A 15043-nucleotide genomic window follows, 5' to 3' on the forward strand; every position below is an offset into this window, starting at 1 on the left:
TGAGCATTTAGAAACAAAATTTATGAGACAGCTGTTGTCGGATTACATATAGGAAATTAAATTGTAAACTTGGTGAACAGCACTGGAGAATTGGATGTTTCCCCCATTGAAAGAGATAGGAGTTGTACTTGACTGAAATAGCTGCCAGAGAGGCGTTTCAAAGATGGCCGCCGAGGGAAATTACTTGCTTGAAAGGGACTTTGATCAAACTCCACTGAAATCAGTCAAGTCTGTTGTCCAAAACACAATTTGTGCCTACTGTATGTAGAGTGTTGCAAATCATCCACTCAGGAGGATCTGTGGCCGTTAACTAAGATGTCACTTTAGAAGGCAGCTGTTTATGCAGTTTTAGAACAGAGCTAAAGTGTGCATTTAAAGTGTCCTCTGTCGCTGCAGTCATGCATTTTTAATGTCTGCTTCTGTCATGGTAAGTAATTGGTGGAAATAAGGGTTGAATCGAGACCTTTTCGGTGCACTGCGAAGAGCTTATCTGATTTTAAAAGTTAACATGATTGTCAAAATATAGCCGACAGAGAAGCTGTTATGAATGTTTATGGTTTCAGGGTTAGAAAAATAACTACATTCAGGCTTTATTCTCAGTATGCGCTTCCCAGGGCCGGCTCTAGCTCTTTGGTTGCCCTAGGCGAGATTGAGTTTTGCGCCCCCCCCCCCCCCCCCCAGTTGCCAGTGTATAGGTGTCATTTTCCTTCTGTAAGTATTTTTCTAGATATTATCCATGTTTTATATCTTAATGACACACAAGCAGACAACCAAATAAAGGATTTCAAGAAAAAAAAAAGTATTAATTTCCTTCCTGTCACATGAGACTGCCCACTTCCTACCCCTACTTCCAGGGAGCACAACGAAGGCAAACCCTCCCAAAGAAAGGATATTTTCATGTTACTAATAAGTATTTTTGTTGACATATATCAACATAATCATGAAGGTCTCTAGAATCATCCAAACATAACAAATCTTACAACAGATCTATAGTTTTTAGTATACTTAGTCAAACATAATAAATTTGATTATGAATACAGATTGATCTGTTGAAAGCAGTTATTTTGAGTTAGATGCTAAATGTTCTCCTCTTATACATATTTGACATTGAAGGGGTGCATAGGCTACAACATATTTGCCCACCGGCAACTATAGATGCCACAGATTCAAATACGATTTTCAAGAAAAAATACAAAAACCTGGGGAAAATAAATGCAGGACATGCCATTCAGAAAAAAATTGGGCACAAATGGGTTAAGTATTTATAAAAACTATACAAACAAAAATGCTCCTATAGTTACTCCAAGACTTAAAAAGCTAATTATGACTTAAATGATACACTCTAATAAATTGCACATACAAAAATGTTACAAAGAACGTTGGAGGATATTTAACAAATTATGACTCAAACTATGGATGAACAAACAAAAAGGCTTTTATAGTCACTCCAACACTTAATCAAGAAAATTAAGACTTGAAGGATCAACTGCAATAAATTGTTCATACACAAATGCTAGAAAGAATGTTCAAGGATATTTACCAAATATTAACTCCATAAACTGTGCAAAAACTCTCTTAAGCACCTGTAAAGACACTTCAGCAAATGATGACCCATAAACTGGATTAACTTTACCCTCTACAAACAAAAGTGCTATTATGGATACACTGTACTTACCACTACAAAATTAAAATATATAAGTTCTTGTAGCTCTATCCCTATCTTAAATAATAAAAGATGAACAGTTGTTTCTATTCACCTTCAAAATTGACGCAGCATTAAAATTTGGCTCGTCTGGATTTCCTTATTGTCAGTGAAATGCGTAGAAATATGTAATTTAGATAACTAGCTAGCTAGTGATAGCTTAGTGACAGCAATAAAACGTCCAATACTGTCCAATATTAGTTGATAATATCGATAATACGAAGTAAATTTATTTCGTTTGACACCTTTATGGCTGAGATGAGAAGACTTACCTCTATACTGGGCTTTCTTTTGATCGTCTGCCTTTCTCTTTTTCCGTCCCTGTGCACTCAAGGGTTTAGACCGCTTCATTTTTGAAGAACGCGCCAGTGATGAGCACTTGCCTGACCTAACGCCTGAACGCCTGTGCTCGACAATAATAATAATTCAATCTAATAATCAGGTTAAGTAATTAAACGTGCGGCTGAGGGGGCGCCCAAGGATGATCATGTTTAATAAACAGTATGTTTTATTTTGCTTGTTTTAATTCTATGCTTAATGGGAAGTAAGTTTAAGGGCGCCACTAGAGGGCGCCTGGCTGCGCCCCCAACACATTTGTCGCCCTAGGCAACCGCCTAGCTCGCCTATAGCAAACGCCGGCCCTGACGCTTCCATAGATTTCCACAGAAATGAATCTTTTTTATTTAACTTTACCTTATTTGTCAAAATAAATGATCATTTGGTCAACCTCATATCGTTCCAAACCCATATGATGCTTTTTTTCTGTAAGACACATGAAAAAACATAAAAACACATTATAAAAATGAACCCCTAACCCCTAAGTTGTCCATATGACTTGTGTGCTATATTCCAAGTGCTCTGAAGTCATACACTAGCTTAATGATTTATTTGCTATTCGCCCTCAAAGGAGTTGTTAATTTACTGTAGAATATTTACTATAGTATGACATTGAGAGAGAACCAATGACGTTTGATGTTACGGACCTCCAGTTAGCAGCACAGGTGCCATATTTTTAGTCTTAAAGGGTTTGTTCTTCAATTACTCATATCCTCATGTCATTCCAAACCTTTGTTCATCTTCGGAACACAAATGAAAGGCCCAGAAACAGTCACCTAAGGGGGGATTCAAAAGAGAAATTCAGGCCCTGAATGAATGTCTATAAAAAAAATCCTGATTGGAGGATCCCTATAAATAATTCTACATGATAAAAAGAAGGTTTCAAATAGACTTATTGTGATCGGCTCCAAAAATCCTGATATGAACACCCTTAAAAAACACTAGTATTTAGCCTATAGAGTAAATTTACTATAATATAGGCTACTATAGTATTTTTTCATGCATCATTAAAGTAATCCATGTAACTCCAGTGGTTTAACCTCCATTTTATAAACCGACCTGAGTGTTTTGTTTGCTCAAAAGCATAATTGACACCTTATTTACAAAATATGAATCTCCAACGCACGTTCACGCAACAACGTCTGCTCTCGCGCCAACACAGCACGCATGCGTCTTGGTGCTCTCGTGAACGCGTGCGTTTGTAAATAAAGTGGTAAATTATGTTTTTATGCGTAAACAAAGCAACTAACCCTTTAATGGACTGTTATGTTTTCAATGTTTTATGGAAGAAAGCTTCTTTTGTGTTCCACAGGAAAAACAACTGCATTGAACAACATGAGGGTAAGTAAATAATTTCCCTTTAAAAACTACAAACGCCCATGGATCTGCTTCGGTCTTGAACAATATGTAATCAAATGAATGTTTTATACACCGGCACTGGAAAATAAGTGTTTATTGCACACTTTGTCTTACTCTATGTTCCTTGATTTGCAAAATCAGCTTAAAGCACTTTCTATGACTTGGCCTTGTTGCTAAGCAATAGTACAGAAATGAAAACGAGCTTTTGGAAGATCGCAGACCACTGCGACGGCAGCGCTTTATCTCGGCTCAAACCATGCCTACAGCTCTGCATCTGTTCATGATTCGTTTCAGTTGCGCTCAGACCTTGTCCAAAAAGATGTGTGTGTGTGTGTGTGTGTGTGTCAGCGAGACCTTTTCCAAGCAGGGTTCGAGTGGCCTACAGTACCAGGTGGATGCTCCTGTTTGGCAGGTGGGGTTCCCGCTGTCACGACCTCAACTCTTTCAGTTAGAGAAACCAGAGAGATTGCATGAGAGATAAAGAGGGCAACCCCATTCCCTCCCCCGCAATATGAGACAGGTGCGTGAGAACGAGAGAAAAAAAGGGTTTTGTGGGGCACCAACAGTCTCTCCCAGGTGATAAAAAGTTAAGAAAGCAGTTAAAGAGATGTTTCTTCAAACTGTTGCTGCTGCTCCAGGCTGGCTGCCAGATTCACTGTTCTACATCCTCAGAAACACAAAACTCAATCATACCCCTAATAGCTCATTAATAGGCTGTTTAAGGTTTGATTATCCATTAATTAAATTAAGGATTTATCAAGGACACGCTCATCCATGCATAATAAAGGATTGAGGCGAATGAATGAAAGAAACTTTCTTTGGGATGACGCACGTTAACAATAACAAGTGTTAACCGTGCCTTTTCAAACAATTGTTGACTTACAGTGCCTTGTGAAAGTATTCGGCCCCCTTGAATTTTGCGACCTTTTGCCACATTTCAGGCTTCAAACATAAAGATATGAAACTGTAATTTTTTGTGAAGAATCAACAACAAGTGGGACACAATCATGAAGTGGAACGAATTTTATTGGATATTTCAAACTTTTTTAACAAATCAAAAACTGAAAAATTGGGCGTGCAAAATTATTCGGCCCCCTTAAGTTAATACTTTGTAGCGCCACCTTTTGCTGCGATTACAGCTGTAAGTCGCTTGGGGTATGTCTCTATCAGTTTTGCACATCGAGAGACTGAAATTTTTGCCCATTCCTCCTTGCAAAACAGCTTGAGCTCAGTGAGGTTGGATGGAGAGCGTTTGTGAACAGCAGTTTTCAGTTCTTTCCACAGATTCTCGATTGGATTCAGGTCTGGACTTTGACTTGGCCATTCTAACACCTGGATATGTTTATTTTTGAACCATTCCATTGTAGATTTTGCTTTATGTTTGGATCATTGTCTTGTTGGAAGACAAATCTCCGTCCCAGTCTCAGGTCTTTTGCAGACTCCATCAGGTTTTCTTCCAGAATGGTCCTGTATTTGGCTCCATCCATCTTCCCATCAATTTTAACCATCTTCCCTGACCCTGCTGAAGAAAAGCAGGCCCAAACCATGATGCTGCCACCACCATGTTTGACAGTGGGGATGGTGTGTTCAGGGTGATGAGCTGTGTTGCTTTACGCCAAACATAACGTTTTGCATTGTTGCCAAAAAGTTCAATTTTAGTTTCATCTGACCAGAGCACCTTCTTCCACATGTTTGGTGTGTCTCCCAGGTGGCTTGTGGCAAACTTTAAACGACACTTTTTATGCATATCTTTAAGAAATGGCTTTCTTCTAGCCACTCTTCCATAAAGGCCAGATTTGTGCAGTATACAACTGATTGTTGTCCTATGGACAGAGTCTCCCACCTCAGCTGTAGATCTCTGCAGTTCATCCAGAGTGATCATGGGCCTCTTGGCTGCATCTCTGATCAGTCTTCTCCATGTATGAGCAGAAAGTTTAGAGGGACGGCCAGGTGTTGGTAGATTTGCAGTGGTCTGATACTCCTTCCATTTCAATATTATCGCTTGCACAGTGCTCCTTGGGATGTTTAAAGCTTGGGAAATCTTTTTGTATCCAAATCCGGCTTTAAACTTCTCCACAACAGTATCTCGGACCTGCCTGGTGTGTTCCTTGTTCTGCATGATGCTCTCTGCGCTTTAAACGGACCTCTGAGACTATCACAGTGCAGGTGCATTTATACGGAGACTTGATTACACACAGGTGGATTCTCTTTATCATCATTAGTCATTTAGGTCAACATTGGATCATTCAGAGATCCTCACTGAACTTCTGGAGAGAGTTTGCTGCACTGAAAGTAAAGGGGCCGAATAATTTTGCACGCCCAATTTTTCAGTTTTTGATTTGTTAAAAAAGTTTGAAATATCCAATAAATTTCGTTCCACTTCATGATTGTGTCCCACTTGTTGTTGATTCTTCACAAAAAATTACCGTTTCATATCTCTATGTTTGAAGCCTGAAATGTGGCAAAAGGTCGCAAAGTTCAAGGGGGCCGAATACTTTCGCAAGGCACTGTATATGTCAGAGTTTCTTATTATTAAAATATTCCAGTGGTCACGGAAAACCCGAAAATATTAGGGAATTGTACATTTGTGATTTCTATTAAATTATAAATAAAATCTTAAGAAATCATATAGTACATAATTTAATTGTACATTTTATTATTTAATTATAATTTTTTTCTAAATGTCATTTTAATGTTCATTAAATATCTTATAATTACCTTTATTTATTTATTTATTTATTTATTTATTTATTTATTTATTTATTTATTTATTTATTTATTTATTTATTTATTTATTTATTTATTTATTTATTTATTTATTTATTTATTTATTTATTTATTTATATATATAAATATATGTACAATTAAATTATATATATATATATATATATATATATATATATATATATATATATATATATATATATATATATATATATATATATATATATATATATATATATATATATATATATATATATATATACTATAAAAATGTCCATGACTTCTTAAGATTTTATGTATGATCTATGTATAAATATTTTTTTTAATAATATATATAACAATATATAATTGTGTGTGTATATAAAATATGATAATTATAATGAAATATGAAATAAATAAATATGAAAATATATATACTATAAAAATTGATATTTTAAAATACATTTCATGTTTATTTTATTTATTAAAATGACAAATATGATATAGTATATATATTTTCATATTTATTTTTATATAATTATAATGATCATATTTAACACACACACACACACACACACACACACACACACGCACACACACATTATTGTTATATATATATATATTATAAAAATTTTTATTTATACATAGACCATACATAAAATCTTAAGAAACCATGGACATTTTTATAGTATAATATATAATTTAATTGTACTATTTATATTTATATATATATATATATATATATATATATATATATATATATATATATATATATATATATATATATATATATATATATATATATATATATATATATATATATATATATATATATATATATATATATATATATATATATATATATATATATATATAGTTTATATTATTACATATAATTTTTGTTATTTTAATACATAAAATATATATGAAATATATTTTAAAATACCTTTTATAATTATTTTGTATAATTCAGATTTTCATCATATATATGTATGATTTTATAAAAAGAATAACATGCATTAATGAATTGTGCAGGAATCAGAGACATAGTAAATAGACCCATTTTATTTTCACATTGTCTTTAAAGCAATTTATTTTTAACATGGGCGAGAAGAACCAAGTGTGACTTTACCTTCCACGACCCCTTACTGATTGATTTTCCCGAATCATTGAGCATATGCTAATTTATTAGCTTGTTCGGTCAGTATCACAACCAGTGTTCAGTAACTTGTTGCTTTAATTGAACGTGTCAATCATTTCTAAATTGCTCGAGCAAATCAGAGCAAGCGAGCCTTTCTGCACTCTGCATTTTCTTTCTTTTAACTTTTATTTCCAAGTGCCTGCTTTCTGCCCCTGATTAAAGCTGTCGTTCAGCATCCTCTCGAGTTCTTAGCAGCCATATGTGTTTTTTGAGTGAGATGTGGGCTATATTCCTACAGCGTTTCTCTCCTGAGGGTGTCACTGTTGTGTTGCTAGTTGGTCTCAAGATTGTTCTTGTCTGTCTTCTGAGAGCATCATCTGCAGAGTTGGACCCAACCATGTAACCCACATCCACAAACACACATTGCATATTTACATAAACCTACAATAAGAGAACATACAAGTCTTACTTTATACACTTAAAATGACAACTGAATTATAATTAAACCTTTTTTGATTAGTGTACCTACAGTATACACCTAATTATTCAATGTAGAGTTAACTATTTCCTATGAATGTGCAAGGCTTTCTTTACATTAGCTGCTAAATAGTCTCAGCCTCGGACATACCGTTGGCTGAACGTCTGATGCATATGGCACACACATTTGGAAACACTTCAGGAGATTCAAAGTCGTCATCTGATTGGTTGAATTCTTCAGGATGTGTGGGTGACGTGTGTGTTGCGTTCTTTAGTGGTCCATCAGGAAACAAAGCCAAACCCCCTCATGGAAAAAGATAGCTGCTGTGTTTACTGTGACAATGAGCAGTTATCGGGATCAACTATACGCTGGATTTTCAAAATTCGGCTATGTGAAGTTTGTGACATATACTCTTTAAAATTTGTCCAAGAGTTTTACAGCCCAGTCTGTTATTGTAGGTACATCGATGTTACATTTTCACACCCCTAAACATAACGCTGAACTAAACGAACTGTGATTGGTTGTTTTGTTAGTCAGACGGCCTCTGGGTGGTCCTTGGCCAATGAAAGCTGCTATAGTCTGACTAACTGCTAAATAACAACAAAATTCAGTAAACGGTAAAACTGTTTACGTTACAAACAAGGGTGTTTATGAGTAACAGCAATAATTTAAAATATGATTACAAATACCAGTTTACAAAGAGCTGCACCCGCTCTTATGTAATATCTGGAGAAAGCTATCTGTTAGCGCTCTCATTCATTTCAAGTGCAGTTGCTCAGCTAGTGCTGGACCTGAAAATATAGACATCTGGGAACTTTAACCCCTTGATCTCACATTTTCCTCACAGACGCAGTGTCCACTATTGATTAAGATAGATGCTAACTAGCTAACAATGTCCTCTACTGATTCAGATAGATGATAAATAGCTAACAATTTCCTCTACTGATTCAGATAGATGTTAACTAGATAACAATTTCCTCTACTGATTCAGATAGATGCTAAATAGCTAACAATTTCCTCTACTGATTCAGATAGATGCTAACTAGCTAACAATTTCCTCTACTGATTCAGATAGATGTTAACTAGATAACAATGTCCTCTACTGATTCAGATAGATGCTAACTAGCTAACAATTTCCACTACTGATTCAGATAGATGCTAACTAGATAACAATGTCCACTACTTATTCAGATAGATGCTTACTAGCTGACCATGTACAATACTGATTCAGATAAATGCCAACTAGCTAACAATGTCAACTACTGATTCAGATAGATGGTAAACTAGCTAACAATGTCCACTATTGATTCGGGTAGATGCTAACTAGCTAACAATGTCCTCTACTGATTCAGATAAATGCTCACTAGCTAACAATTTCCAATACTGATTCAGATAAATGATAACTAGCTAACAATGTCCACTATTGATTCGGGTAGATGCTAACTAGCTAACAATGTCCTCTACTGATTCAGATAAATGCTAACTAGCTAACAATTTCCAATACTGATTCAGATAAATGCTAACTAGCTAACAATTTCCAATACTGATTCAGAAAGATGCTAACTAGCTAACAATTTCCAACTCCGATTCAGATAGATGCTAACTAGCTAACAATGTCCACTTCTGATTCAGATAAATGTTAACTAGCTAACAATGTCTACTACTGATTCAGATAGATGCTAACAAGCTAACAATGTCCTCTACTAATTCAGATAAATGCTTACTAGCAAACAATTTCCAATACTGATTCAGATAAATGCTAACTAGCTAACAATGTCCACTAAGATTCAGATAGATGCTAACTAGCTAACAATGTCCACTACTGATTCAGATAGATGCTAACTAGCTTGTCTTCTACTGATTCAGATATATGCTAACAATTTCCAATACTGATAGATGCTAACTAGCTAACAATGTCCACTAAGATTCAGATAAATGCAAACTGGCTAACAATGTCCTCTACTGATTCAAATAAATGCTCACTAGCTAACAATTTCCAATACTGATTCAGATAAATGATAACTAGCTAACAATGTCCACTATTGATTCGGATAGATGCTAACTAGCTAACAATGTCCTCTACTGATTCAGATAGATGCTAACTAGCTAACAATGTCCACTAAGATTCAGATAAATGCAAACTAGCTAACAATGTCCACTACTGATTCAGATAGATGCTAACTAGATAACAATGTCCTCTTCCGATTCAGATAGATGCTAACAATTTCTAATTCTGATTCAGATAGATGTTAACTAGCTTACAATGTCTTCTACTGATTCAGATAGATGCTAACTAGCTAACAATGTCCTCTACTGATTCAGATAGATGCTAACTAGCTAACAATGTCCACTACTGATTCAGATAGATGCTTACTAGCTGACCATGTCCAATACTGATTCAGATAAATGCCAACTAGCTAACAATGTCAACTACTGATTCAGATAGATGGTAAACTAGCTAACAATGTCCACTATTGATTCGGGTAGATGCTAACTAGCTAACAATGTCCTCTACTGATTCAGATAAATGCTCACTAGCTAACAATTTCCAATACTGATTCAGATAAATGATAACTAGCTAACAATGTCCACTATTGATTCGGGTAGATGCTAACTAGCTAACAATGTCCTCTACTGATTCAGATAAATGCTAACTAGCTAACAATTTCCAATACTGATTCAGATAAATGCTAACTAGCTAACAATTTCCAATACTGATTCAGAAAGATGATAACTAGCTAACAATTTCCAATTCTGATTCAGATAGATGCTAACTAGCTAACAATGTCCACTATTGATTCAGATAAATGTTAACTAGCTAACAATGTCTACTACTGATTCAGATATATGCTAACTAGCTAACAATGTCCTCTACTAATTCAGATAAATGCTAACTAGCTAACAATGTCCACTACTGATTCAGATAGATGCTATCTAGATAACAATGTCCACTACTGATTCAGATAGATGCTAATTAGCTGACAATGTCCACTACTGATTCAGATAGATGTTAACTAGCTAAAAATGTCCACTAGTTATTCAGATAAAAAAACTACAGATTCAGATAGATGCTAACTAGCTAACAATGTTCTGTACTGATTCAGAAAAATGCTAACTAGCTAACAATTTCCAATTCTGATTCAGATAGATGCTAATTAGCTAACAATGTCCACTACTGATTCAGATTTTTTTTAAAAACTACTGATTCAGATAGATGCTAACTAGCTAACAATGTCCTCTACTGATTCAGAAAGATGCTAACTAGCTAACAATGTCCACTACTGATTCAGATAGATCTAGCTAACTAGCTGACAATGTCCAATACTGATTCAGATAGATCTAGCTAACTAGCTGACAATGTCCAATACTGATTCAGATAGATCTAGCTAACTAGGTGACAATGTCCAATACTGATTCAGATAGATGCTTTTAGCTAACAATTGCCACTACTGATTCAGATAGATAAATGCTAACTAGCTAACAATGTCCTCTACTGATTCAGATAGATGGCAACTAGCTAACAATTTCCAATTCTGATTCAGATAGATGCAAACTAGCTAACAATGTCCACTACTGATTCAGATAAATGTTAACTAGCTAACAATGTCCACTACTGATTCAGATAGATCTAGCTAATTAGCTGACAATGTCCAATACTGATTCAGATAGATCTAGCTAACTAGCTGACAATGTGCAATACTGATTCAGATAGATGCGTTTAGCTAACAATTGCCACTACTGATTCAGATAGATGGCAACTAGCTAATAATTTCCAATACTGATTCAGATAGATCTAGCTAACTAGCTGACAATGTGCAATACTGATTCAGATAGATGCTTTTAGCTAACAATTGCCACTACTGATTCAGATAGATGCTAACTAGCTAACAATGTCCTCTACTGATTCAGATTGATGGCAACTAGCTAACAATGTCCACTACTGATTCAGATAAAAAAACTACTGATTCAGATAGATGCTAACTAGCTAACAATGTCCTCTACTGATTCAAAAAGATGCTAACTAGCTAACAATTTCCAATTCTGATTCAGATAGATGCTAACTAGCTAACAATGTCCACTACTGATTCAGATAAATGTTAACTAGCTAACAATGTCCACTACTGATTCAGATAGATCTAGCTAACTAGCTGACAATGTCCAATACTGATTCAGATAGATCTAGCTAACTAGCTGACAATGTCCAATACTGATTCAGATAAATGCTAACTAGTGAAAACATGCTGACTTTCTGATGATTAGCCTACTTTAGGCTATAAATTGTATTCCATGTTAAAAGTGATAGATAATGAAACTAGCCTAATTAACTAAATAAAATAGTGTTTCTAATCAAATCTGTGTGGGTTTTAATTAAAAAGTGGCTAAAACAAGCTAGCCACAAATAAATTATGTCCTCAGAATTTTTGCTAACATTCTGGCAAGGTTCTCAAAGTTATGAACACACATTCTTCCAGTAACGATAACAGTTAGCTAAACAGTAACATTAATTCATGGAACGTTTTTTTTTTCCAGGAAACATTTTAGTTGTATGTTCATCTAACATTTATAAATGTTACTACATGTGTCATCTTTGGGTGAACTATATCCGTTCAACGTTAGCACTACCAATAATTTTTTTAAACATAAAAAAAACCCTCATCGTTCAGAAATATTTTCATAACCTAATGGGAATGTTAGCAAAACCTTCTTAGAACATATTTTTGTTTGCTGGGATGAAACCTCTTTGACCACATAAAAGCTAACCATAATTTGATTGGTTGTGAATGGCACGTTGCAGGGATGAAAAGATCTTATTTTTCACAGTTTTTGACACCAGAAGTTGTGCATGATATTCCATTCCAAGATGTACATGATGTTCCATTGACAATGAACTTGAAACTTGGAACTTGAAAACAGTCTTAACTGTAAACACAGGAAACCACTGTTAAATGCGGCTTTTCTGGTCTTAGTTTTGCTAAGCTGTAAATCAACCATCCTGGGCTAATCAGGTCAGTACAGAGGGCTTTAAACTTTGTGCCGCCCAACAAATCCATATAACGTATAAATGCTTCCTCTGGGGCCTTGACTAGCATTCAGTGCCCTTGATGAATCGCACTATTGCAGAACGTATGGCGTACACCTCAGGAAAATCTGCTGGCAGGAGCTTATTCGTCTGAATATTCCCTCCGATAATGCGGCCGGCTAGTGGGCAGCCCAGTAGCACTGCTGGAACATTAATTCAGACAGATGCAGACACCAAAGGTTCAATTCCCCTCCATTTTCTGCCTTATTCTTCCACAGAGCTGAGGGATGTGGAGCCTGCTGGGTATGGAATGGACGCCATTTGCATCCATGCGCCGAATGAAATCACATTTAGATGCTAATTACTTGCATACCGAAGGGTGCTGGTTGTCCGTATATGTGAATGCCAGTGTTGGAGGGTTACAAACTTAAAGCATGAAAGCTACTTAAAGGAATAGTTCTCTCCAACCTGAATTTTCAAAATCACCCTGATTGTTCTGATATTTATGCAAATAGCTAGCAATGTAGTTAACTACGTTTTTAGTAAACTTCTAGGTTAGCCAATTTTTAGGGCTATCAAGACTGTAATTTAAATATTTTAAAATTGAAGCTTGCCAAGTTTACTGACAATTTAAAGTAGCTTCGCCAACAGAGTCCCGCAGGAAGGAGTCTCATCTACTCACTAGTCCGCTTTTACAGCCTTGTTGTGTTTATACTTGCACTCTTGCAAAGTACTCAAACTCAAACTTTCCAACTTGAAGATTTTAAATAACCCTCTAAAGAGTTCGAAGTAGTGCGATCATTTTGTTGTTCATTTATATCCTAACTTTAGCTTTTTGCTACCAATTGTATCCCAGCCTATATTCAATTGTGGATCCAATGTAGGCGTGATATGGGCTCTACATGGGTTTGTCCATGGGTTCCATGTCGACCCAATCTGAATTCGCCCCAGTATGGGCCCTAGTACATGGGTTTGTCCATGAGTTCCATGTCGACCCAATCTGAATTAGCCCCAGTATGGGCCCTAGTACATGGGTTTGTCCATGGGTTCCATGTCGACCCAATCTGAATTCGCCCCAGTATGGGCCCTAGTACATGGGTTTGTCCATGGGTTCCATGTCGACCCAATCTGAATGAGTCCCAGTAAGGGCCCTACATGGGTTTGTCCATGGGTTCCATGTTGGCCCTATCTGAATTAGCCCCAGTATGGGCCCTAGTACATGGGTTTGTCCATGGGTTCCATGCCGGCCCTATCTGAATTATCCCCAGTATGGGCCCTACATGGGTTTGTCCATGGGTTTCATGCCAGCCCTATCTGATTTACCCCCAGTATGGGCCCTACATGGGTTTGTCCATGGGTTCCATGCCAGCCCTATCTGAATTAGCCCCAGTATGGGCCCTACATGGGTTTGTCCATGGGTTCCATGTCGACCCAATCTGAATTTGCCCCAGTATGGGCCCTAATTGGGTTTGTCCATGGGTTCCATGTCGGCCCAATCTGAATTAACCCCAGTATGGGCCCTGATTTGTCCATGGGTTCCATGTCGACCCAATCTGAATTAGCCCCAGTATCGGCCCTACATTGGTTTGTCCATGGTTTCCATGTCGGCCAAATCTGAATTTGCCCCAGTAAAGGCAGACATGGAACCGAAGGACAAACCCATTTAGCGCCCATACTGGGGCAAATTCAGAAGGGGCCAACATTGAACCCATAGACAAACCCATGCTTCAAGTCCATATTGTGCATATTGGCCCATATTGGCCTCACCATACATTTTTGGCTGGGACTTAGGCTTCAAAATTCATAAAAGTTGTGTTAATTTATGGAGATTATCATCGTTAACCAAACGTGTACGAATCATAAACTTTTTTTGGTCACAGAGCTCATTTTCTGGCCACCCAAAAATCAATGGAAAAATCCTATTGGCATTTGTTGAGGGAACCAGGGTGTTTCTAGCCTCCATATTGGCCTACAAAATTGTCATCCCTGTGGCACTCGACTAGTGAAAACAAGAGCAATGTGCCTTGTGCTAAAATAAGATCTTGAAAAGTAAGAAAAGTATCAGTGCACAGGGATTGTGTACTGTCATGACTTTCACGCCTTTGCCAATCTGCCACCATGAATAAATAATCTGCCAGGAACGTCAGGGAAGACAAAACTCGCCTGGCTCAAGGTTGAGTGCTCTCCTGAACGGCGATATTGAGGGTCTTGGAAGAACAATGACTAAATTAACAGTGCAGCCTTTGAGTATTCTATTTTTTCATCTTCTCCTCACTGCATTATTGCAGTAATGGCTCTTGGTGC

Source organism: Gobio gobio (assembly GCF_949357685.1).
Source record: "Gobio gobio genome assembly, chromosome: 25".
Lineage (NCBI taxonomy): Eukaryota > Metazoa > Chordata > Actinopteri > Cypriniformes > Gobionidae > Gobio > Gobio gobio.